The 27,497-nt window shown below is 46.6% G+C and overlaps 1 long non-coding RNA gene across 2 annotated transcripts in view; it reads left to right on the top strand.

Annotated features, from left to right (window-relative positions):
- The window catches only part of LOC102163283, a 32,397-nt gene extending 5,190 nt beyond the window's left edge, over positions 1 to 27,207 (top strand). The window contains exons 3-5 of one of the 2 annotated variants that reach the window (XR_002337221.1): positions 19,709 to 19,881; positions 23,511 to 23,713; positions 25,826 to 27,207. This is a non-coding gene — a long non-coding RNA (uncharacterized LOC102163283). Of the gene's footprint in view, positions 1 to 19,708; positions 19,882 to 23,510 lie in introns of both variants that reach the window. The other variant, XR_002337220.1, reaches the window with a different exon arrangement.

The raw sequence follows: 27,497 nt of genomic DNA, 5'->3' as shown, positions 1-27,497 counted from the left end.
AAAAATAAGACAAAAAAATAAAACAAAAAAACCCTAAAGCAAGCAGAAGAAAGAAAATTATGCTGAGTGAAAGAAGCCACTCTCAGAAATGTTACCAACTATGATTCCATTTATATGACATTAGGGAAAAGGCACAACTATAAGGATAAAATGGAATCAGTGGTTTCCAGGCGTTTGGATGAGGACAGGAATTGACAACAGGGAAGCTCGAGGGAATGTGGGGGGAGCGATGGAATTGTTTGGAATCCTGACTGTGGTGATAGTTACATAAATCTCTACCTGTGACGAAACTTAGAATACTCCCCCCAAAGTCTACACTTGCTAATTGTTAAAAATCTCTCCCCTCTCCCCACATATACTCTCTCTCTTGATCTCTCTCTTTTTAAAATTGTAGTTGGTTTATAATGTTGCACCAATTACTGCTGTACAGCATAGTGACCCAGTCATATATATATGGTCTATCACAGGCGATTTTATATAGTTGCCTGTGCTGTACAGTAGGACCCTGTTGTTTATCCATTCTAAATGTAATAGTTTGCATCTCCTAACCCAAACTCCCAGTCCATCCCTCTCCCTCCCCTCTCCCCGCTGGCAACAACCCAGTGTCTGTTCTCTCATCTATGAGTTTATTTCTGTTGTGTTGATAGGTTCATTTGTGCCATATTTTAGATTCCACACTAGTGATATCATAGGGTATTTATCTTTATTTTTGTGACTCCACTTAGTATGAGAATCTCTAGTTGCAGCCAGGTCGCTGCAAATGACATTATTTCATTCTTTTTTATGGCTGAGTAGTATTCCATTGTATGTATATGTACCACCTCTTCTTAATTCATCTCTCAATGGACATTTAGTTTTGATCTTTCTTTCTCACGGCATAGACTGTGTCTGTACCATTGGGTACCCACAGCCAGCACTGTGCCAGTATCGTAGCACTAAGTGTATTTTTTAAAATATAGTTTAAAATTTGGGGGGGGGGTTCTATCTTATGCCTAATTATAATGGTACTAATCAACTTTATTGGCTGCTTTTTTATTTGCCAAGCCCAGAAAAGATCCTAGATGCATTACCTTATTTCATTTCTAACAGGCCATACTGTTATAAAAAGAATATATTTTGTAGCTCCTTTTATTACTTAAAATTTTTAACTCTTTTTGGTTCTCTTTGATTGTTGATGTATAATATTATATAAGGTACAACATAGTGATTCACAACTTTTAATGGTTATACTCCATTTATAGTTATAAAATACTGGCTTTATTCCCTGTGCTGTACAATATACCTTGTAGCTTATTTATTTTATACATAGTAATTTGTACCTCTTAATCCCCTATCCCTGTTGCCCCGCCCTCCTTTCCTCCCCCATCTGGTTACTACTATTTTGTTCTCTTTATCTGTGAATCTGTTTCTTTTTTGTTATATTCACTAGTTGGCAAACATTCTTGAAAGCACCGGTCTCTGAAACTCAAATTGTAAACTATAGCAATGAAGCAGGATGGCCAGCAGGTGGAGACAGAGAACACAAAATGATTCTGACTCGGGGCTTTTCACAAACTCTCTCAGGTTCAGGAACTGCAGCATTTGGATTTCAGACTGCTCTCATTAGAACAGTGGTGCTCAAACCTGGCTGCACATTGGAATTACCTGCGGAATTTAAAAATACAGATTCTGTGTTTAGTGGTCTAGGGGGTACTTTCGCCATTGGGAGGTTTACAAACTGAGCCAGTGATTCTAATTACAGCAAAGTTTGAGACCCACTGCTTTAGAACATGAACCAACTGGAGGCTTCAAGCTGTCATGCTCCAGAATCACCTGGAGAGGAGTTCCCATCATGGCTCAACAGTTAGCAAACCCGCCTAGCATCCATGAGGACGTGGGTTCGATCCCCGGACTTGCTCAGTGGATTAAGGATCTGGCATTGCCATGAGCTGTGGTGTTAGGTCGCAGACACAGCTTGGATCTTGTGTTGCTATAGCTCTGGTGTAGGCCGATGGCTACAGCTCCATTTCGACCCCTAGCTTAGGAACCTCCATATGCTGCAGGTGTGGCCCTAAAAAGACAAAAAAAAAAAAAAAAAAAAAAAAACACACAAACAAAAAAGAATCACCTGGAGAACTTGTGAAAAACAGACCCAGGCCATTCTAGTGTTCGTACTTTTTTTTTTTTTTTTCCCAGGCTAGGGGTCTAATCGGAGCTGTAGCCGCCGGCCTACACCACAGCCACAGCAACTCCGGACCCAAGCCTTGTGTGCAACCTACACCACAGCTCACGGCAACGCTGGATCCTTAACCCACTGAGCAAGGCCAGGGATCGAACCCGCAACCTCATGGTTACTAGTCAGATTCATTAACCACTGAGCCAAGCCACGAACTCCCCTGTTCATACTTTTGAGAACCAGATATACTGAAATGTTGGTATCAACTTGAGATAGTTACATATAATCAAGGACTAAATAATATATATCAGAGCATCAAATGTTTTAAAAAATTTTGTAGGAGACACATTTTAATTGAGAAAATACTAACCATGAACTTAATTCTTCCCCTGGAAATGGAGTAATCAGCTGGGCCACCCCTAGACTGTCTTGTGTAACATAAGAGCAGGTTCCTAACACTGGGCTGGGGAAACCCAGCCTACATGTGGCGTCAGGTTCCAGACCTTTGCAGTCATGTTTGGTCATTCCCTGGCAGAGCATCAAGAAAAAGCAAAGCTGCTCAGCCAACTGGACCCAGAGCCTTCATGAGGTCGGCTCCCCAGTGCTTTTCCATTTTCTTTCACCAACACATTTGCATTATTTCAATATCAGAGCCATCATAGATTCATTTTCTAAATAGCATTTATTGATGTTTCCATATTTCACAAATAATCTTCATTGTGGAACTTTAGAAAAAACCCAAAAAATAAGTATATGTAAGTAAAAATGACTTGAGATGATCACTGCTGTCATTTTGATGTGTTTCATGATAAATGATACATATGATACATGTCTGCACCATGCAGGTAGACTCACACACACTTCAGTTCTGTGTGTGTGCACGTGAATACCCTTCCAGATAATACTGTGGGAAATTACAAAATTGTGGTCACAACCCGCAGCCTTTTTTGTGACCTGCTGTTTTAGTTAAATCTATATCATGAGCACTAAATACCCTTCTGAAATATGACTTTAATGATCTGATAATAGTCTGTAGTATCGATATTCCATAATGTGTCCGGTTCTCCCTTGGACATGGTCCTCCGATCGTTTGTTGCTTTATATGCACTGTTTAATAGATGCTAGAATTCTATCAGGATGTGTGATATGAGGCAGAGATGCAACTCGGTGCCTTTCCAAGCAGTCATCCAGGCGTCTGCACCACAGATTGAGTAATCACGCCGTGCTTCCTCGGGTTTGATGTGCCTCCTTGCTCAGGTACTATGGTCTTATGTTCCTGCAGCACTGAGTAGGAGCTTCCTGTCTTTTCATCCCACTGCTCCTCCATCCTCGTGCTAGTCCCAAACTTCTTTAATTGTTGGGCTTTGTAGCAGGAAGTTCAGTAGCCAGATGACCAACCAGACAAGACAGGTTCTGCCCTTGCTTTCTTGACTAGACAGGGCTCACCTCCACATTTCACTTGGGATGCACTGATTCTCAGACGCAGCTAGTTGTTACTGCACAATTAGTATCGACATTTAAAACAAACACCTTCTATGTAAGAGGAAATGAAAATAAGCTATAAGAGGAAGAAAAGAGTTTTTTTCCATTTAATGAATGTCCATAAAGTATTTTTTCTTTATTAAAATGTTTTATTCAAGTGTAGTCAGTTTACAATGTTGTACCAAGTTCTATGGTACAGCAAAGTGACTCAGTTATGCATATATACATATTTCTATATTCTTTTTTTATATTCTTTTCCATCGTGGTCTGTCACAGGCAATTGGATATAGTTCCCTGTGCTGTACGGTAGGACCTTGTTGTTTATCTGTTCTAAATGTAACAGTTTGCATCTACTAACCCAAACTCCCCATCCATCCTTCTTGCTCTCCCCTCCCCCTTGGCAAACACAAGTCTGTTCTCTAGTCTGTGAATCTGTTTCTGTTTTGTAGATAGGTTTCTTTGTGCCATATTTTAAATTCCACACGTAAGTGATATCACATGGTATCCGTCTTTCTTTTTCTGACGCACTCTGTTTAGTATAATAATCTCTAGGTCCATCCATGTTGCTGCAAATGGCATTATTTTGTTCTTTTTATGGCTGAATGGTATTCCATTGTCTATATATTACATCTTCTTAATCCATTCTTCTGTAGATGGATATTTACGTGGTTTCCATGTCTTGACTATTGTGTGAATAGTACTGTAATGAGCATAGGGGTGCGTGTATCTTTTTGAATTATAGTTTTGTCCAGATATAAGGCCAGAAGTAGGATTGCTAGATCGTATGATAGTTCTGTATTTAGTCTTCTGAGAAACCTTCATACTATTTTCCATAGTGGTTGTACCAATTTACATTCCCACCAACAGTGCAGGAGCGTTCCCTTTTCTCCACACCCTCTCCAGCATTTATTTGTGGACTTACTAATGATGGCCATTCTGACTGGTGTGAGTTGTTACCTTATTGTAGTTTTGATTTTCATTTCTCTAATAATTAGTGATATTGGGCATTTTTTCATGCACCTATTGGCCATCTGTATATCTTTGAAGAGATATCTATTCTCTTCTTTTTTTTTTTTTTTTTTTTTTTTGGTTTTTAGGGCCGCATCTGTGGCATATGGAGGTTCCCAGGCTAGGGGTCTCTTTGGAGCTGCAGCTGCTGGCCTAGAGCCACAGCCACAGCAGTGCCAGATCCAAGCCACATCTGTGACCTACACCACAGCTCGAGGCAGTACCGGATCCTTAACCCACTGAGTGAGGCCAGGGATTGAACCCACAACCTCATGGTTCCTAGTCAGATTCATTTCCACTGCACCACGATGGAAGCTCCCTATTTCTCTTCATTTTTTGGTTGGATTGTTTGGGGATTTTTTGGTTGTTGAATTGCTGGAGTTTTTTTGTATGTTTTGGAGACTAAGCACTTGTCAGCTGCATCATTTGCAACTGTTTTCTCCCATTCCATAGGTTGTTTTTTGGTTTGGTTTCTATAAAGCCATAGAGCTTTCTCGGGCCTGGGCTCTGGCCATCCTCATTCTGTGGACTTCTTGCCGTGTCAGGAAGGCCTGGTCCTCCTTCTCTGTCTCTGGGTCACTCCCAGTGTGCTGACAGCTAAGATGAGGGGTGGGTCAGTGGTCTTTCTGAGAATGAGACTGTGAGCTGATGCTGGGACATGAGCTCTGCATTTCCAGGAGGCTGCCTGGTACCTGACTCAGGGGCTTTGATCACCCTCTACCCCCATGGCCCACAGTCAGCCGCTCTGGCCATCCGTCCCCGCTGACCTCCAGCCCTCGGCCCAGGCCCTTACCTCTTCCTGAAACAGCAACAACAGTCTCCAGGAGGGCACTCCATCACTGGCAGGTTGTGGGGCTTCTGGCTCAACCCATTCCTCCAACAACTGCCGGCCACCAAGCTGATTCTCTGGGCCCTTCATCAGCCCCCTCATATGGCTCCCAAGGGCCTTCATGGCTGCTCCCCCTCCTACATCATCACCAGCCCCCACTTGGGCTCCTGTGCCCTGGCCTTCGTTCTGCCTGCAGACTGCGCCTGACCAGCCCCTCTGCCCAGCGAAGGCCTCGGCAGACCCACGTGCCATGTCCTCTGGGCCCCTTTCCTGAGTACTGCGGAAGGGGATGTTCGCGGTGTCAGCTCGCAGGGTGGGCACAGGACTGAATGCCGCAAGCGCCTAGCAGAGTGCCAAGCGCCGAGGAGACCCAACCCAAGGCCAGCTCTTCCCTTTCTTTTCATTGTGATCCTGCTATCGCTGACCTCACTGGACCACAGCCGCCCATTTACGTGCCGTCTTCCGGCTGGACTGGGAGCTCCTTGAGAGTTGGTGTCATGTCTCCCCCACCCTTCTTCCCCCCTCCCCCGCTGCCATCCTGGTGCCAGGCCACTCCTACAGTTAGCTGTCAGCCAGGGTCTGTGAATAAACTAGGGAGGTGTTAAGACCCCTATTTTACAGTCAGAAAACTGAGGCCTCCAGAGGGCAAGGTGACCTGCCCCAGATGGCACTGCCAGTCAGGGGCAGAGCGGGAACTGAGCTCACGTCTGGGAAGCTCGCTGGCCCACACTGTTCCTCCTGCACCGCTGTCCCCTGGAGTGTGCAAAGGTCAGGTATAGGAGAAATGAAAATACAAAGAGGAGTTACTCTCAAGTGTGTTACTTTTTGCTATATTTGGATCCAATTTTGCCAGCCGTGGTTTTCTTGATAACCCAGGCCCTGAGAGGAAGACTTCATACAGCTTTGCACTCAGGTGGGGTGAACTGTGACCCTGGAGCTGACGGCAGCCTGCAGGGCCACCCAGTTCACGCCAACCCCACCCTTTACTTCAAAGGGAACCAGGGGTTCTCTTGTGGCTCAGTGGATTAAGGACTGGCATGGTCACTGCAGTGGCTTGGGTCACTGCTGTGGTGCAGGTTCGATTTCTGACTAGGTAACTTCTGTGTCCACAGGCACAGAACCTCGAACTTAAGAGGGAAGCGCGTCACCACAGTCACATGGCTGACAGCAGAGCCAGACTCCCTGCTCAGTGCTCCTCTTATTCAGGGAAGTAAAGCAGCATCAGTATAGGCCAAGCAGCAGAAAGGATCCTGGTTCTTTACAGGGCACGTGCTCCCTGGAAGCCTCCAGCACCTGCAGCCTCCAGCGAGTCCCCCCAGAGACAGCACAGCCTGTGCCAGGAGCAGAGGGCCAGGAAAGCTGAGCGGGCAGGGCCCCTGGCGCCCCACCCAGAGGGACATTTCAGTTTGTGCTCTCTGCTGACGGTTGATGTGCTGAGCTCTTTATAGCTTCTCAAGAACAGGGCAATTAACTTCTCGAGCCTGGAGTTTCATGGCCAAAGACAGGACACGGGACGTTCCACCCCACCAGGGCCTTTGCAAGTGGATTTGTATGATTTATCTCTGCATTGGGGCACTTTGCCTTTAGCTGCAGAAGGACTGTCCCACCTGGTCCCCCCTTACCTGCCAACACCTGCTAGTACCAGGCCCATGGCTAGAGAAATGAAACACACCAGGCTCAAGTTGGGAAATGCAGTTGGATGTATGGTCCAGGTGGGGGTGCTGAGCAGGGCTGCTGGTGCCCAGGATTATTCCTGGGACCCAGGAGGGTACAGCTGGGCAATTGGTAGGATTGTCTCCCTGGTCCCCGGCCCCATGTGGACCAGCAGGCCTTCACCCCTTCACCCCAGTATTCATCCCCCTTCCCACCAACACAGACAGACATCTCTTCTGTGCATCAGGCAGCTACAGGCTGAGGATACAAAGATGAGTGACCGAGCAGCCCTGGCCTGGAGGAGCTCTAGCCGCGAGAGCAGGGTGCACAGTGTGACCCTCAGTGTGGGAAGGAAGGCTGCCAGAAGAGAGACTTGCTCAGCGCTGAGCCGGGTCCACAGGGAAGGCAGTCAGGGAACGCTTCCAGAGGAGGAGGAAAAGGTGGGAAAAGGCTCTTTTGTTTTTGTTTTTGTTATTTCCCCAATACAGTTTTTTTTTTTTTTTCCTACTGTACAGCATGGTGACCCAGTTACACATACATGTATACATTCCTTTTTCTTTGGGAAGGGGCACAGAGGTGTGGCGAGTGGGCACAGGGAGGAAAGTGCGTGTGGCTCAGCGTGGCTGGGTGTGCTAGTGAGCACCCTGAGTTGGGAGGGGAAAGGAGGCGAGACCAGGAGGCAGCCAGATGGAGGCGGGCATCCTGGGGTGTTCGGATTTCACAGCAAGGGAGCCAGAGAGCGGTTTCCAGATGAGTGCCGGTAACATGGTCAGATCTGCTTTAGAAAAGGCACTCAAGTGGCAGGTGGTGATTGGTGGGAAGGAGGCACCGCAATTCCCCCATCCCTCTCGGCTGTCAGGTAACCACCTGGGGAGCTTTCAAAAGGCTGATGCCTGGGTCACTCTCCACAGAGGCTACAGTAAGTGGTCTGGGCTGTGGCCTGGGCCCTGGGGTGGTGAAGCTCCTTCTCCCTATGACTGATGTGCAGCTGAGGGGTCCAAGTGAGGAGGCCTGGACCATGGCAGTTCAAGTGGGAAGCAGAAGGGCAGCTTCCGGAGAGGGAGGAAGGCGCATGTGCAGGAGGAGGAGCCACAGCCTGCGGTGGTTGGTCAGATGTGGCTCCCTAGAGAAAGGGGGAGAAAACAGGCTGGCAGCTCCTCAAAAGTTTAAATGTAGAGTCACTTATGACCCAGCAACTTAGCTACACACCCAGAGAAATGAAGACATGCTCACGAGAACACTCGTATCCAGATGTTCATACAGCTCTGTTCAGGACAGCCCCAGAGTAGAGACAGCCCAAATGTCCCCCAGCTGATGAAGGGATAAATGAGATGTGGTAAATCACTAGGACAGAGTAATATTCCATTGAGACGGGAATGCTATGCGGACACATGCCACAACGTGACTGGGCCTTGACAACATCATGCTAAGTGAAAGAAGTCAGCAGCAAAGGAATCACACACACACTTACTGTTTGATTCCATTCATATGAAATGTCCAGGACAGGCAAGTCTGTAGAAATGGAAAGTCGGCTGATGGTTGCCTGGGACTGGGAGGGGAAAGTGAGACTGGGAGCTGATGGCTCGGGGGTGGGGGAAGGTTGGCGGGAGGGATGATGGAAAGAATTCTGAAACCAATGGCACTGATGAGAACACAACTGAGTACTAAACGCGATTGAAGTCTACACTTTAGGATGGATTATATGTGGATTATAATCTCAATAAAGCTGTTAGAGAGAGAAGGGGGAGGTGCGAAGAGTGCCAATTTTCCTCTGAGGAAGACAGGAGCCCGGAGAGGGTGTGAGCAGAGCAGTGCCATGGTCTCAGCCACACGTACAAGATGCTCTGTAGTTCTGGTTTCTCAGCCTCGATGCTGCTGACATTTAGGAAGCAATAATTCCTCATTACGGTGTCTGTCCTGTGCCCGTGGGATGTTTAGCAGTGTCCCCGATCCCTACTGGTGCCAGGAAGAACCCCCTCCACTCTTGTAAGACAACCAAAAACATCACCAGGAGTTCCTGTCATGGCTCAGTGGAAACAAATCCGACTAGTATGCATGAGGATTTGGGTTCGATCCCTGGCCTTACTCAGTGGGTCGGGGATTTCATGATGCCTCGAGCTGTGGTGTAGGTTGCAGATGCAGCTCTGATCCTGTGTTGCTGTAGCTGTGGTGTAGGCCGGCAGCTGTAGCTCTGATTCATCCCCTAGCCTGGGAACCTCCATATGCTGCAGGTACAGCCCTGGGAAAAAAAAAAAAAACAATCTCCTGACACCGCCAGACATCCCCTGATGACCAAAAGCTTTCAGTTGAGAACCACGCGCTACTTGAGGTTGTGGGAAGAGCATGTACAGGGAGTTGGGGTGTTTATGAGACCTTTATGTGGAGAGGTCTCCTGAGCAGACAGGTGGGGCTGGAGCCTCCCAAAAAGTCTGGCAGCTGTGCTCACCTTGGACTTGGAGGCCATTGAAATGAGTGTCACAGAAAAAAAGGAGAGGAATACCCAAAGAGTTGGTTCCATTTAATTCTGCTTTTTGAGCAACTATTATGCTAAAGGTATCAGGACAGATACCAAGATGAGTACAATGAGCTTCTGACCCCACCTCACAAGCACTGAAACCTCTCATTCCAGGCAAGAGTGGAAGAGCTCTACAGAATGCTCTAGAAAAGGAAGGGTAATTCCATCTTGTCCAGGAGAGAAATGCCATCAATAATCAGTATATTTCTTGACTATTTCCTGTATTTTAGGCACTTTCACTCACATTGTCTCATTTATTTATTTTTTTTATTATTATTATTTGCCTTTTTTAGGGCCCCACCCATGGCATATGGAGGTTCCCAGTTTAGGGGTCTAATTGGAGCTACAGCTGCTGGCTACACCACAGTCACAGCAACACCGGATCCTTAACCTACTGAGCGAGACCAGGGATCAAACCCGCAACCTCATGCTTCCTAGTTGGATTCGTTTTCGCTGCGCTATGATGGGAACTCCCTCACATTGTCTCATTTAATCTTTAAAAAACAAAACTGTGAAGTAAATATCCCTCTCCCCCCACTTTTTTTTTACAGATTAGGAAACTGAGGCTCAAAAAGTCTAACATATCCATGGTCACTCTGTTGGGGACAAAACTGGAGTTAGAACACAGGCTGTTTAATGCCAGAGCCCAGTGCTGGCTTCCAGAAGCTAGAAGGAGGTGGGACTTGAGTTCAGCATTGCAGAATATGTTGGGTAGCATGGGGGTGAAGTGGGACAGTGAAACACAGCTGGCAAAGATGATGGCTTAGGGATGGCTTGGAAGGGGAAGGAGAGAAGGGGATTTGGGGACTGGAGGTTTTCTTGGGACACAGAACTTGTTTTAGTGACCAATGTTCCAGAGCAGAACACGGGAAATCTAAGGCACGGCCAGTTGAAAGGAAGGGGCTCTGATATTGTGGTGGGGAAATTTTCATTTTAGTCTGTTGGCACTGAGGAGACAATGAAAACTTTGACATAGGAAAAAAGGCCAGATCTGAGCCACATCTGCGACCTAGGCCACAGCTTGCAGCAATGCTGGATCCTTAACCCACTGAGTGAGGCCGGGGATCGAACCTGCATCCTCACAGATACTAGTTGGGTTTTTAGCCCGCTGAGTCACAACAGGAACTCCCTGGGGACCCTTTTGAAATTTTTTATTTTTCCTAAAAGTTTACATCACGTTACATTCACTGATATGGCATGACAATTATCAAGACTAAACCACATCCCAGAAGGCATCTGGGTGTAATCATAAGGTGCTCTTGGTGTATTTATAAAAATCTAGAAAGCAAACCTAGAAGATCTTTGTGGAAGTTAGATTTTTTTTTTTTTTTTTTTTTTTTTGTCTTTTTGCCTTTTCTAGGGCAGTTTCCAAGGCGTATGGAGGTTCCCAGGCTAGGGGTCTAATCGGAGCTGTTGCTGCCAGCCTAACCACAGCCACAGCAACATGGGATCCAAGCCGTGTCTACAACCTACACCACAGCTCATGGCAACGCTGGATCCTTAACCCACTGAACAAGGCCAGGGATCGAACCTGCAACCTCATAGTTCCTAGTTGGATTTGTTAACCACTGCACCACGACAGGAACTCCTAGATTATTAATTTTATCTGAATTTTTATAATAAATCATGAGCTGGTTTTTGTGCAGTTTATATGGTTCTGCCAAGAACTGATTGCTGTTCTGTTTCCCAGGCAAACACTGCAGTGTGTGTGGGTCTTGGTGGGGTTGGGGGGTGGGCAGTATTTCTCAGCCTCCCTGACAGCTCAGGAGCCATATCTTCAGGAAGCCTTTCTTAACCAGTCCTACGCCCTACCCCTCAGGATCCATGCGGCACCTGTGCACAGGACAGCTCTATCCCTGCAGGTCTATCCCCCACCTCTCCCTGCATGCATACACTTAGACATGCAAGAACACCACCCTTTCCAATGAGACACATGAGTATTTTATTCACCTTTGTATCCCCAGTACCTAGCACAATGTCTGACACATGATAGGTGATTAATAAATAATTAAAACATACTTGTGGAGTTCCATTCATGGCTCAGTGGTAATGAACCTGACTAGTATCCATGAGGACTCAGGTTTTATCCCTGGCCCCGCTCAGTGAGTTAAGGATCCAGTGTTGCCATGAGCAGTAGTGTAGGTCCCAGACACAGCTCAGATCTGGCATTGCTGTGGCTGTGGTGTGGGCCAGCAGCTGCAGCTCTGATTTAGCCCCTAGTCTGGGAACTTCCACAGGCTGCAGGTGTGGCCCTAAAAAGAAAAGAAAAAAATACTTGGAAAACTATAGGACACTGATGAAAGAAACTGAAGATGACACAGGTGGAAAGATATACCATGCTCATGGATGGAAAGAATATTGTTAAAATGGCAATGCTGTCCAAGGCAATCTACAGATTCAGTGCAATCCCTATCAAAATGCCAATGCCATTTTTCACAGAACTGGAACAAATAATTCTGCAATTTGTATGGGACCACAAAAGGACCCTAAATAGCCAAATTAATCTTAGAAGTACAAAAACGGTTTCATGCACCCTGTTTCAAACTATGCTACAAAGCTACAGTAATTAAAACAGTGCAGTACTAGCACAAAAACAAACACATAGATCAATGGAACCAAATAGAGAGCCCAGAAATGAACTCACATTTATATGGGTAATTAATCTATGACAAAAGAGGCAAGAATATACAATGGGGAAAAGACAGCCTCTTAAATAAATGGTGTTGGGAAAACTGGATGAGCAAAAAAATTAAACTGGGCTACCTTCTCGCACCATACACAAAGATAAACTCAAAATTGATGAATGACTTAAATATAAGACCTGATACCATAAAATTCTAGAAGAAGGAGTTCCCGTCGTGGCACAGTGGTTAACGAATCGACTAGAACCATGAGTTGTGGTTCGGTCCTGCCTTGCTCAGTGGTAACGATCGCGTTGCCGTGAGCTGTGGTGTAGGTGCAGACGTGGCTCAGATCCCGTTGCTGTGGCTCTGCGTAGCTGTGGCTACAGCTCCGATCTGACCCTAGCTGGAACCCATATGCACGGAGCAGCCAAGAAATAGCAACAACAACAACAACAACAAAAGACAAAAGACAAAAAAAAAAAAATTCTAGAAGAAAACATAGGCAGTATTTTTTTTTATATGTCTCCTCAGGAAAGGAAGACAAAAGCAAAAATAAACAAATGGGACTATATCAAACTAAAAAGCTTTTACACAGCAAAGGAAGCTGTCAACAAAATGAAAAGGCCACCTCCTGAATGAGAGGGGATATTTGCAAATGATATATCTGACAAGGGATTAATATCCAAAATGTACAAAGAGCTCATACAATTCAACAGCATGAAAACAAAAAACACAATTTAAAGATGGGCAGAGGATCCGACTAGACATTTTTCCAAACAAGATATACAAGGCCTGTAATCGCATAAAAAGATGTTCAACATAACTAATCATCAGAGAAACGCATATCAAAACCACAGTGATACACAATCTCACATCTGTAAGAGTGGTTTTCATCAAAAAGACAAGTAACAAGAGTTAGCAAAGATGTGGAGAAAAGAGAATCGTCATTCACTGTTGGTGGGAGTGTAAACTGCACAGCCACTAAAACTGTATGGAGAGTCCTCAAAAAATTAAAAGAGCTGCCATACTATCCAGCAGTTCCATTCCTGGGTATGGATTTGAAGAAAATGAAAACAGTAGTTTCAAACGTATATACACCCCTATATTCATTGCAGCATTATTAACAATAGCCAAGACATGGAAGCACTTAAATGCCCATGGATAAACAAATGAATAAAGATACACACACACACACACACACAGAGGAATATTACTCAGCCATAAAAAAGAATGAAATCTTGCCATTTGTGACAACTTAGATGGTCCTAGAGAGTATTATGCTCAGTAAAATAAGTTGGACAGAGAAAGACAAATACTGTATTATTTCACTTATGTGTGGAATCTAAAAAACAAAACAAATGAACAGATTTAACCAAACAGAAACAGAGTCATAGATACAAAGAAGAAACAGATAGTTGCCAGAGGAGAGGACGTGGGGGAGGAGAGAAGAAGGTGAAGGAGATTAAGAGGTACAAACTTTCAATTACAAAATAAATGAATCACAGGTAGGAAATGTAGCATGGAGAATATGGTCAATAATTATGTGATATCTTTGTATGGTGACAGATGACAACTAGACTTATCCTGGGGATCATTTTGAAATGTATGGAAATATTGAGTCACTGTCTTATATATCAAGAACTAACACAGTGTTGTAGGTCAATTATACTTCAACAAATTCGTAGAAAAGGAGTTCCCGTCGTGGGTCAGCAGTAACAAACCCAACTAGTATCCATGAGGATGGAGGTTCAATCCCTGACCTTGCTCAGTAGGTCAGGGATCCAGCGTTGCTGCGAGCTGTGGTTGTAGGTCGCAGATGCAGCTCGGATCTGGCATTGCTATGGCTGTGGCGTGGGCTGGCAGCTGCAGCTCCAATTAGACCCCTAGCCTGGGAACTTCCGTATGCTGTGAGTGTAGCCCTATTTTTAAAAAAGAAAAAGAGGAGTTCCCGTCGTGGCGCAGTGGTTAACGAATCCGACTAGGAACCATGAGGTTGCGGGTTCGGTCCCTGCCCTTGCTCAGTGGGTTAACGATCCGGCATTGCCGTGAGCTGTGGTGTAGGTTGCAGATGCGGCTCGGATCCTGCGTTGCTGTGGCTCTGGCGTAGGCTGGCGGCCACAGCTCGATTAGACCCTAGCCTGGAACCTCCATGTGCGAGGAGCGGCCAAGAAATAGCAAAAAGACAAAAAGACCAAAAAAAGAAAAAAGAAAAAGAAAAAGAAAACTATGGAAAAGAAGATCAGATGGGTGGTTACCAAAGCAGAGGTGGAGGGAGAGGGAGACTTGGCCAAAGGCTGTCAAAAGGAACAAACTTCCAATTATAAATAAGTACTAGGAATATAAGATACAACATGATAAAAATAATGGACACTGTTGTATGTTGTAAATGAAAGTTAAGGAAGTAAATCCTAATAGTTCTCATCACAAGGTAAAAATGTTTGTTTCTGTTTCTTCAATGTTGTATCCATACGAGAGGATAATACTCACCAAACTTATTCAACTGAAATCGTTTCTCAGGGTATGTAAGGCAAATCATTGTTTCACACCTTAAACATGCACAGGGTTGGAGTTCCCATCATGGCGCCGTGGTTAACGAATCCGACTAGGAACCATGAGGTTGTGGGTTCAATCCCTGGCCTTGCTCAGTGGGTCGGGGATTTGGCGTTGCTGTGAGCTGTGGTGTAGGTCGCAGACGTGGCTCAGATCCCGCATTGCTGTGGCTGTGGTGTAGGCTGGTGGCTACAGCTCCGATTAGACCCCTAGCCTGGGAACCTCCATATGCCTCGGGAGCGGCCCTAGAAAAGGCAAAAAAAAACCCAAAACATGCACAGGGCTGTATCTATCAATTAGATCTCATAAAACTGGGGGGGGGTAAGCAGTAAATAAACAAAGCAGTAACTGAGTTATTTAGCCACTATCCCTTCTCATTAACTCAGCTTCTGTCATTTAATGTGCATGAGAGTTCTCAACAAGCCCCTGAGTCTTTTATTTCTTTCTGTGCCCAGTAAAGTACAAAGGACAGTGTCAGTATACATTACCCTGGGCAGTCTTTTGAAGTGGTGAGGAAACTGGAATAGGCATTAGGTGACATTAATTCCAGTCCCAGCTCTGCAGGTCCCTGAGGCTCTCTGGGCCTCTGTTTCCTTTTCTCTAAAGGAAGTGAATGATGCCTGGCCCAGCTGTTTCAGGAGGAGTGTGTGGGGCTGCAGAGAGAACCTGGGCTTTCCAGTATCAGAACCTACTGCCAACTGCGGCTCTTCCATACTCTTACTGTGTGATCAAGGAAAAAGTGCTTAGCTTCTCTGAGCCTCATTTTACTCATCTGTAAATTGAAAAGGAAATACATATATAATATGTAAATGTGCAGTGCTTGGCATCTACCAGATGTGCAACAAATGTGGGATCCCATCCCAGCTCAAAGTTTTGCTGTGGGGATTAAAAAGTAAGGCTTCTCTGTCCATCCCTATTCAAACAGTGAGTCCCCAACATTCCACCTAGTACATATCCCCCCCCCCTTCCCCTTATTGTTTATCACTGTCTCACATTTTTATTATTTCTCTGGCTTATTGTCTCATTGTCCCTTTTCTACACTTGAATGACTATACCATCAGGAAGGGGATTTGTGTCCGGATAGTTCACTCATACCTGAAGCCTAGAACAGTGCCTGGCTTGTGACTCTCTGTTGACTGCATGCACTGGCAGTGCTTTGCATGTGACACTGTTGTGTTATCAGGGTCCTTTTCTTCCACACCTCTGAAGCCAGAAGAGTGCACCTGCAGTAGGCATGCAGCTGTCAGAGCTGAGCCCCTGCAGGAAATGGTCCAAGCCGAGGCTGTGGTGGAGACAGGAGACAAGGGAAAGGCTTGTAATGAGAGGCATGAAGCAGCTACACAGTCAAGAGCTGCTGGGTGATAACGGGGGGGTCTTCTGGGCAGCCCTCAAGTAGAATAGCGTTCCTTTCTCACTCTCCACCTCACACTTCTAACCAGAAGGTTTCCTCATTTCCATGGTTTATTAGGGCGGCATCGGTTTCCACTGGCCAGTCTCCATGATCAGTGCACTCAGTATGGCAGTCTCTCCAGACCCTGATCTTGATGAAACGCTCACCCTTCAGTTTCATGTGCCCAACACTTGGTTAAGAGGCACTCTGGGCTCTGATCCCCATCCCAGGCTCCACAGGGGATAATGGAACAGAACATAGGCTTAAGGTCAGGTGACTCTGGGTTCAAATCCTAAATCCACGAATCTAAGCACTTATCTAACCACTTATCTAAGCACCAGCTTTCTCATTTGTAATGATAAGGATAGACATCTTTTTTCTTTTTTTTTCTTTTTTTTTTTTTTTTGCCTTTTCTAGGGCCGCTCCCATGGCATATGGAGGTTCCCAGGCTAGGGGTCCAATCGGAGCTGTAGCCACCGGCCTACACCAGAGCCACAGCAACGCCAGATCCGAGCTGCGTCTGCAACCTACACCACAGCTCACGGCAACGCCGGATCCTTAACCCACTGAGCGAGGCCAGGGATCGAACCCACAACCTCATGGTTCCTAGTCAGATTCGTTAACCACTGCGCCACCATGGGAACTCGGGATAGACATCGTCTTGCAAGGTTGTTGAGAGCTGCAATTCTCAAAGTGTGTTCTTTGGAACATCAATCCCAGGAGATGCATGAGGATGGGTTTCCTTGTTGAGTGAGCTTGGCAAATCTTGAATATCACACCCCCATCTTAGGGATTCTAGAATAACATTAGACTAAGCAAGCTCTGAGAAACCTGTTAAGAGACTCCATTTAACTTTGATGAACACAGCCTTTTCCAAGCAACAGAGTCCTCTTTGCAAAGAATGCAAAGTTGCTTCCTGCAGAGCCAGAGTTCTATGTAGTGGACTTTGGGGAAATCTGTTTGCTGGGATTTAGTGAGATGCTAAACCTGCAGGTCCCGGCAGGCACTTGGCGGGTACCCAGGAAGAGGGGGAGCCTGTTACACGTCTTCCCTAAAGTCAGGATGTTTAATCAAACCTCTCATAGCTGAGCCGAAGAAAAACAGTTAGGCTGTTGCAACAAGTAATTTTCCAGAAAACGGTTGTTGATCTCTACACAGAGAGGGAATCACTTAAGGTGGAGTTCATTACGTGGAAATAGGAGCACTTGCTGTTGGGGAAGGATTGGTCAGACCTGCACCAGCAGGAGATAGTGAAATTGGGTAACTGGCCCACAATGGCCAAGTCTGAACTCTTTCCAATAAAAAGCCCACCTTATATACACAAGCCCCAGTGTGTCCCATCGTGTGGGGTCAGGTCTGAGTACCTTCAGGTCCCACGCCTTTGGAAAAAATTAGCAATCTGTATCCCAAAAGCCTTAAAAATCTTCCCACCTAGGAATGCTTGCTTCTGGAATTACTGTAAGGAAACCATCCCAAATGTAAGCAAAACGAAATGCATAAAGCTATCCATCACCACATTTTAATGGACAAAACTGGAAATCACCCAGATGTCCAATAGTTGGGGAGTGGTTAAATCCGCTATGGGGCTTCTCTGTGTTAAAGACCTTATGGCCATTTAAAATGTGTATGAAGAGGAGTTCCCATCACAGTGCAGACTAGGAACCATGAAGTTGCAGTTTCGATCCCTGGCCTCACTCAGTGGGTTAAGGATCCGGCGTTGCCGTGAGCTGTAGTGTAGGTCGAGGACTCAGCTCGGATCTGACGTTGCTGCGGCTGTGGTGGAGGCCAGCAGCTGTAGCTCCGATTAGACCCCTAGCCTGGGAACCTCCATGTGCCACAGGTGCAGCCCTAAAAAGCAAAAATAAATAAATAAATAAATAAATAAGTAAGTAAAATGTATATGAAGAGTTTTGAATGGTGTGCAGACACACTTAGGTTATAATGTTAAGGAAATAAAATGGGCACAAAAATATAATATATACATTATAATAACAGCTATGTTTGGGCACTGAGGAAGAAAACCTTTCCAACATATCGAGTGGTTATTTCGAAGCAGAGATACCAGTGATTTTTCATTCTGTTCCATGTGTTTTTAAAAAAATCTTCTTTTATTCTACATGTTTTTGCATAGTTCCATGCTTTATACAGTAGTTATCAGGAAAAGGTAAACACTTATTTGAAAAGAAAAAAAAAAGACCAAAAGCTGATTTAACCAGTAAATCTAAATGGTATTATAAGCACTATTGTTATGTCAGAGGAACCTCACCTGTCTGAATGGTGCCAGTTTGGGCTGGGGAGTGCCACCGACCAAACCCCCCGGAGAACCTGCCCTGTGCTGTATCTGTGTAGAACACACACACTTTTACTTAAGAATTTTATTGAAACCCACTCGGGTTTTGTGTTTGTTTGTTTTTGTTTTTTGGCCACGTCTGCAGCATGCAGAAATTCCCAAGGCCAGGGGTCAATCCCAAGCCACAGCAGCGACAATGCCAAATCCTTAATCATTGGGACACCAGGGAACTTCTCCACTCAGTTTTTTAACTTAAATACATGTATTTTAGAATAAAATTTTAACTCTCTACATGGAAAAATAATATCACTTTCCATTCATGGAAAGTAACTGCAAAAATAAATGCAATAGAGCAAAAAACCAAATGCAATAGAGTAAAACAATATTATCACATTCTAGACCAGTAAAGATTCTGAGCTTGAGCCCTTATTTCTCTCTGTTTGATAAAGAGTAAGGGCAGAGGGGAAAGTGTTATCAGGGAGAAAGGGACAGGTTAGCAAAGGTTTAAGAGTTATTAAAATGTCCTAGCCCAACAACAGACGCCTTAAAGGAATCCGAAAAATTGAAAGATCATTGAACTGATCTTCTCTCTGGAGATTTTGATTTGTTTGTAATGATTTGCCCAGGCAGCCCTCAAACTGCCCACTAGACCACATCCTGGGGGAGGGTGCTGGACAGTATTCCTAGCCCCAGTGGGTCTCCCTCACTCTGTGGCTACTTGTCCAGCTGATTTTAAGGTCAAGGACAGGTGTTTCCACCACCACTGCCTTTCCATTCCTCTTGCAATTCCAAAGTCCCACCCTTGTTCAAGCCCTCGGTGTTTCCATGCAGGACTCCAACACCTTCATCGTTTATTTGCAAAGTATGTTTGGAGGCTTGTAAAACCATAAACTTGCTGATGCGGTGCCAGTTCTGACCTGAAACAGGCCAGACAAGTTTAAAAGGGAGAAAAGATGCCACCAGGGCTGGGAAATGGCGGAGGCCAGATAAAAGCTTAGGACACTTAAATTCGCTCATTATACAGATGAGGACACCAAGGCCTGAGAGAAGGGTGAGACAGAGGGTCAGTGACAGAGCTGGGTTAGAATCCAGGTCCCCGAATCCCAGTCCAGTGTCATCTCCCCACTGCCCTCCATCTAAAGTTTGCTCAAAACCTAAGTCACTGTTTGCTTTTAGCACGAGAGGTTTGCTTACTTTGGAATCCCTTTCTAGGACCAGAAACTAAAATCGTGGATCAATAAAGAAAAGAAGCGTCCACCTGCAAGTGTTTCTTCTGGGTTCCTTGAAATGTCAGTGACCTCACGTCTTGCTCTCCTGATTGACCCCCCCGCCGTGGGCTTGCTTGGCTCAAGGAGGAATCACGGATCTGTGAACTTCGGCAGAAGGTAGGGACCTCCTCTCACTCATTCAACCAACATCTAGAGAGACTCTCCATCTGTTGGTGTCCTGGTCCAGCTGCCTCCTTCACAGAGGAGACCGACTACAGGGAGGAAGTGAGGCACGCATAGAGTCGCCCAGCTAGTAAGCAGCAGGAGCACAAGTCTTCTGGACTCGAGGCCAGTGCTCACCTTTTTTTTTTCCCCTTTTTTGGCCTCCCCATGGCATATGGAGTTCCAAGACCAGGGCTCGGATCTGAGCCACAGTTGCAACCTAAGGTGCTGCTGGGGCAGTGCTGGATCCTTTAACCCACAGTGCCAGACTGGGGATTGAACCTACATCCTGGCACTGCAGCGACACTGCAATCCCATTTCGCCACAGCAGGAACCTCTCACTTAAAAAAAAAAAAAAAAAAAAAACTTTACAAAATAAAATTTGCTTTTAAACTTGGACAAGCACAACTCTGGCATCAAGAGCATCGATGTGACCCTAAATAAAATGTATTTATGTAATCCACTCATTCAGCAAATACAGATTGAGTGGCATGTGCCAATATGTGCTGCCCGGGATGCAGAGGATGATGGCCTGGAGCCCTCCAGGTGTGAGGTGAATCTAAAGTGGGAGCCACCAGCCTGGTGTGGGTTTTTCTGGAGCCTTGTTCAGCTACACGGGGTCAGATGCTAAGGGAGCAGGGAGCCAGATCTAAGCAGGGTTGTGGTTTCGCCAAAGGAGCGTGATGAAGGAAGGGAGAGAGAGAGTCGAGGGTATGTAAAGAAGTGATTAAGATGAAAAATCATGGGATTTAAAGGTGAATTTCATTTTCAAAACTTTTTTTTTTTTTTTAAACTTCACCAAATGCATTTGGAAACCCAGTGGTGATGCCCATTCAGGTGATAGTCATCTTTGTCGGGAAGCTGTCTTGAGGGTGTTTGCCTGGGCGGATTCGACTTGGAGACGGTGGAGGCCCTACTTGATTTAAATTGTTGTTTGAGCCACTGCTCGACCTGAGAGCCTCAGGATGTTCCTTCCGGAGGAGGAAGGAACATTTTGAGACAAATCTAGGGGTCAGTCCAAAGCTCAGGAGCTGCAGCTCAACTTAGAAAGCCCTTTTAGAGCGTTACTTGCATAAGTCAATAGTCGGCTTCCTATTTCAAAGAAGACTCTGTTTGTTCTCAAGGCTCCCTCGTGTCCTGGGCACCCAGTGGGGTGCTAGAAAACACAACCACTCCTCTCCTGACGTTATTTTGAAAGAGCCAGGCCAGCTTGGACCCTTTAACCAATAGTAAATGAAATACAAGCCAGCCCACTGCCCCCTCTCGGTTTTGGATTCTGTCCATCCTCTGCCTCATCATCACTTGCTCAGGATCCGGCCTCCTTTCCACTCATCGTGGTGCCCATGTGGCCGATCCGCATTACCCGGATTTCAGTGATGTCAGCAGGGGTAATGATTAAGTGGAAACACCCTACCCCATTCAAACGTCTCCCTTTTCCCTGGCGAGCCCCATGGCGAGCCAGAGAGCCACGTGCCTCCCAGAACTTGCGGCTAGGGTGCAAGCGAGGTAAGATGAGCACACGAAAATGCTTTTGACTTGAATCAGGTTCACCCCTACCCCCCCACCCCCACCTTCCAGCAGCTCCCAGTGCCGGCCTCCTCCCCACTCGGATGCCACAGTCTTTGGAAAAAAACTCAGAACAGATATTTCACTACCAAGTGGCAGCAAACAATACCCGAAGGTCTAAGCACCACAGGAGCACGTGCACATGCGTAAGTGTTCCAAGATGCACGCTTGCCATGTGTTCTCTTCACGGGAGTTACAACCCAAAGAGGAACATTTTAATAATGCAGAATTCTAGAATCCTAACTGACGTAGGATCTGGAGGAGGCAATCCAGAACACCGTGACCTACTTTAAGATTCCAGTTCCTGGGTTGCCTTTGACAAGAGGACATCCAAACAGTGAAGAATGGTTGCCAGTTGTTGTTTCAAAAAAAGAACAACCAAAGGAAATGCAGCCCCGCCAACACACACACTCTTGCCCTCACATTCCCGATCCCTAGAAGAGATTTAAAAAAGAAAAGCCCAAGAAATTCCAGGCATGAACACCTCCCCAGATAAGACAGAAATGGAAGAAAACCAAACTTTTAAAAGTAAGCATTTTGATCTTCATGCAAACATGGAGTTAATCTTGGGACAGCTAAGCACAATTACACAGATGAATTCATTGTGTGAAATGGTCATTGAGCGTAGAGAATGTTAGTGCCAGTTCAGAGTCCAAGCTCTGTAGGGGTCATACCTGAATCTGCTGAGCTGAGCACATGGAAACCTCGGTGTGCATTCAGGCTTGACCACTCTTTTTAATTTATTTCAGAGTTGCTCACCGGGGTGGCTTCAGGAAATGCAAATCAAATGTCCACAGTGGTGTTTGAAGACGGCAGGGTTCTGATGCGTATTAAACTGAAAATATAAATAAAAATCTCTGGGCCTATATTTACATGCATAAAGTTGTTCTTAAGATATAATTCTTTACTCTTCCATTGGCTTTTGTTCAGTTTTGTGCATAGAGAGAGGACACGGACACTAGACTGGGCATGACGGCAGCTGGGTTCTAGTTCCAGCCCAAACTGGCCAGGAGTCCTGGGGTACCTCCTTCCTGACTCTGGGCCTTCACACCTGCAAGCTGAGGAGTTTGAACCACATGGTCTGACTCTGTAGTTCTGAGACCACGTTTCAGTGGAAACACCATTTCACCTCAAGTATTTTATTTTAAACAAATGGGAACTGCTTTTACAATATAAAATGCATATGACTGCACAGCTTGATGGGCCTACCAAACCCACAGACTTAGGGCCAGAATTGTAAAGCACTGAAGTTCCCTTCTCCAACCAAGAGAAAATTCTAAACTCATCAATATCCTTGGCCATAGTGAATGTGTGAAACTCAGCACCACAAAGAAACTGCCTTATTGAGAGGATTCTCTCCCTGTTTATAACCATAAACTATTTGCCTGAAAGAGTCCTTAGCAAAGCATGTAGGCCCAGAGAGGTTAAGAAACTTTCTCAAGATTCTCAGGCAGCCAGAGGGAATCAGAACCAAAATGTAGGTCTCCTCACTCCTAGCCTGGTCAGGACTCCTGCATGTGGCCCACAGTTTTGTTGTTTTTTGGGTTTGTTTGTTTGTTTGTTTTTTGTTTTTGTATTTTCCAGGGCCACACTTGCGACATATGGAGGTTCCCAGTCTAGGGGTCGAATCCGAGCTATAGCCGCCGGCCTACACCAGAGCCATAGCAACGCCAGATCCGAGCTGTGTCTGCGACCTACATCACAGCTCACGGCAACGTCGGATCCTTAACCCACTGAGCAAGGCCAGGGATCGAACCTGCAACCTCATGGTTCCTAGTCGGATTCGTTAACCACTTGAGCCACGATGGAAACTCCGTGCCCCACAGTTAGATGGTTTGACTTTCAGAATTTTCCTTAACCGTATTCACCTAAACCCTTCACAGGAGATGGAAATGTTACATTTTATTTTTTTAATAGATCTTGTAATTTGCTAGAGAAATGATTATTGATGAAAAACTCATAGTTGCCTAGTCTGTAGGCCAGTCTCACAACAGAAATGGTGACGGTCTTCGTTCTAGGTTGTTGCCGCTGCCTCATCAGAAGCAGAGGAAGCAGAAGACAAGCAAAGGAAAGGGGGTCCCCGAGCCCCTTAGGCCTGAGAGGAGCAGCCTCCACTGGAGACGTGTGTGCTGACCTCCGAAGCTGGACTCAGAACAGGTCCTGGCGTGCTCCTGGCGCTTGGGCATGTGGGAAACAAGATGGAAAAAGGAAACCAACCCAGGTATGTCCCACAATGCCCACTGATCCTGCATCTTTGGGAAAGGGACTCTCATTTCTGACGTTCTCAAATGCTTGAGCTGCCAGCACACTTGTCTCCCAAATCAGAGCTTATGCACAAGGCACCACACCTCAGATGCACTCGAATTCAGTGACCGTGTGTGCTCACGTGTCCGCTGGGGAGGGATGGCAGGGCCCAGAGGCCAGGAGAGGAAGTGCCAGCTGAAGCCCACGGAAGTTACACTGGGTCTGAGCGGAGCTAGCTCGGCCTGGTGGAAATGGCGCAGAAGCAGGGGGGGCCCAGTTTCAGTGCTGTTGAGCCATATGACCTGGGCAGAACTTACCCTCTCTGTTTCCTCATCTGTGAGGTGGGGAGAGGCATACCCCCCACCTGAGGGTATTGTTAGGGGAACTGAAGCAGAAACCCCCCTACCTTAGCGGGATCTCTATTGAGAGATGCTACCACTTCCTGAGCACCCTCTAGCTGCCAGGCACCCATTAGCTCATCTTATCTTCACAGCTGAAAGTGTTTTCACCCACGTTAGACAGTGAAAGATGCGGGACCCAAGGTAGGATGTCGCCTTGACTCCCAACCCTCCCCCACCAAATCACAAATCAATGTCACCGTCATTTGTGAACAGTGACGTGGCACGTGGTCCACTTGTGTATCCTTTGGCATCTGTGAGACGAACGTCCATTTTCCTCTTTTCCTTCCCCGTTCCCACACTACCCCTGGCGTCCTCTCCCATAGCTGACACCTATCCCTAACTCCTCCTCAGTAGGAAAAGCAGCTTCCAATGTCAGAAAGAGGATGGGCCACAGCGGACTTGGTGAGACACCCTGTCTTCCAGCCCACGTGTCCCCCTCTCCCCTTCGCATACACACGGTCACCCACATAGCCAGTCCTGTCCTTACACTGGGAACTGCTGGCCATCAGCAAGGTTCAGGTGCAGAAGGAAGCACCTGTCAGGGGTCAGCCTGGCTCTGCCACTCGCCATGTGACCTAAGCCATTCTCTCTCCAAGCCTCAGGCTCCCTGTTGGTAAAAGGACAGATCTGGCTGAGGTGCCTCTCCAGGGCCGCTTCAGCTTGGCCAGCGTATGATGAGAGTTATCGTCCACCAGAACATGCTGCTTTTTCCAGCTCCCAAACATAACAAGGATTCTTCCATTCATTCTGGGTAGTTTGGACTTTTTAAAAAAATATCTTACTTTACCAGGTTTTTGAGGTCCACTGCCACTCAAAGGCCAAAATCATCCCAGTGTCAGCAGCTAAAAGCAAATCAGTTCAGAAAGCATCTGTGTGTCTCATCTGAACACAATTTCTGCTTTGAACCTCATGCCAAGTCTGGGGCTTATCAGCCAGACTGTGTGAATTACCATATGAAGAATGTTCTTGGATCATATTTAAAAGAATCCTCTTTTCAGTTTAGAAAATAAAAACACCCCAGTCCTCCAGAAAATACATACAAATTTTTGTCTAAATGTCCAGAGCCATGGCCATCTTCTGAGATATAATTATCTCCCCCTGGAATAAAGGAATCTTGTAGCTACGAGGGAAGCTGAGAAGCCAGAACACTCTGCTCAAGACTACAGTGAGGCCACCACAGACGGTTGCCCAAGTCGTTCACTGCACAAGCATGCTCCACGAATGAGCGGGGAGGTTGGAGGCTGCCTGCCCTCCACTAGCCATGCCGAGTGTCCAGCGTGAGATGACATCAGTTCACAGGGAGGTGCACCTTTTGGGAACTGACAAAGGCACTGTTGATGCTAGCAGGCAGCCCTCAGCCTGGAGAAATAGGTCTGCTTACATCGTCTCCCAGAGGCTCATGGCAAGAGGACATAGCAGAAAAGCAGAAATGAAGGCGAGCTCATGGGGTGGGTGTGAGAAGCAGCTCCATCTGGAGACCCTCTTAGTTTCTGCAGGGGTTTGTACCCCGAGTCCATCAGTCGGCTTCCAAAGGCACACTGGGAAAACCCAGGGACTGCTCCCCACCTTCCCTCCCCTCCCCTTCCTCCACCACCCCTCATTTGGGGCTCAGCTCAGCCTTCCCCGGCCTCCCGGCTAATGCCGGAGTCCTGTTAGATGTTCTCAGAACACTGTTTTTCCTTTATCAGGTTCACATTGCACTTTGCAGTGAGATGTTTGCAGGTAAGTTGCTTCATCTCTGTCTCCCTGACTCCACTGTCTGCTGTGTGAGGCAGGATGCACTGGGCTTTGCTCTCGGATCCCCTTCACAGCATGTGAGGTACAAAGCAGGGGCTGGGGGCGGATGGAAATGGTGTGAATGAAAGGGCCTGTGTCTTGCACTTCTGCAGCTCTTCCTACCAGGCTAGAGGGCAGTTTGGACACAGAAACAGGCAGTCTTCATGACCTAAGCCTTGTGCTCAGGCCCACAGGATAGAGATTAGAAAAGACCCCAACCCTGGCCTGGCATCCAGAAAACACAGGAAGACAAATACAAATGCAGCTTCCCAAGCTCAGGCCACGCGATCCGGCCATGCAGGATTTGTATGTGTAACAAGGTGCCCCGGGTGAGGTCAGGGTTGAGAACCCACAGCTGTGGTTGCAGTGGGTATAAGGAACCTTCGATACCAAAGAGGAGGAGCCGAGGGCCAGCCTGAAGGCTCCTGGAAGGCTTTCTGGTGGAAAGATGCCTCAGCTGTGTCTTGACCAAAGTGAAAGGAGAGAAGGGCATTCCAGATCGAAGGAACAGCATGAACAAAACAGAGACAGGCCCCTGCATGGCCACGCTGGTGGGCCAGGGCGGTGGGATTGAACCACGATGACAGGAACCAGGCTTCTGGTGAAAAATCAAGCACAAGTCACCCACTATTCAGCTGAGCTCCCAGAACCTTCTAGGGAGGTAGCCCACGTCTTAGCAACCCAAGAAAAATTCTTCTGCGCCCCCTTTGAATGTATGGCTTCGTTCCTATTTTGATTCCATTTACCTTCTCTTTATCTTCTTTCTCTAATGAGACGGTGGCCTCATGGAATAGCTTTCCTGGCCCAGAGCCATCAGGGCAGTATTGCCAGGGCCTTCCTTGATAAATAGGTTGGACTTAAGAATCCCAAGTTGTGGGGATTTTGAACATTTATTATGTAATGATTAGTGAATTTTTGTTAATTTTGTTGGGGTACAATAATGGCATTATGGTTTTGTAAAAGAACACTTTCGGGGGGGGGCTTTTTTAGGGCCACACCCACAGTTTATAGAGGTTCCCAGGCTAGGGGGTTGAATCAGAGCTGCACCTGCCAGCCTACACCACAGCCACAGCAACGCCGGATCCTTAACCCACTGAGCAAGGCCAGGGATGGAACCCGCAACCTCATGGTTCCTAGTCAAATGCGTTTCCACTGCACCACCTCGGGAACTCCAGGAACACCTTTTATTGAGATGCACACAGATGAAGGTGTGAGATGCCATGACACCTTGACATCTGTAATTTTCTTTAAGATTGTTCAGCAAGTATATAAATATGGCAAAAAAAAAAAAAAATCCCAAACTATCCTGGCTAGAAATCAGAGAAGGCTGAAGCTGGCAAAATGGCAGCACCCGCAGCCAACATCTAAGGCCATGTGTATCCAGTGTGGCAGGAAAGGGTCATTTTACTTGATCTAGTAACGATGTCTGGAGTGCGAGGGTCAGGCCCCGGGGACCTGCCACATCCGTTTTCACCTGTCTTCTCTGGGCGCAGAGTGGGGAGCAGGGGCTGAGGTGTGAATGACAGAGGGATGCACGCGGGATGGGCGGGCAGACCCTCAAAGACCTGCCTGCCCTGCAGTGGC

This window comes from Sus scrofa, chromosome 12, assembly GCF_000003025.6.
Source record: "Sus scrofa isolate TJ Tabasco breed Duroc chromosome 12, Sscrofa11.1, whole genome shotgun sequence".
Lineage (NCBI taxonomy): Eukaryota > Metazoa > Chordata > Mammalia > Artiodactyla > Suidae > Sus > Sus scrofa.
The sequence above is the reverse complement of the archived record's forward strand: the minus strand, read 5'-3'. Positions and strand labels throughout refer to the sequence as shown.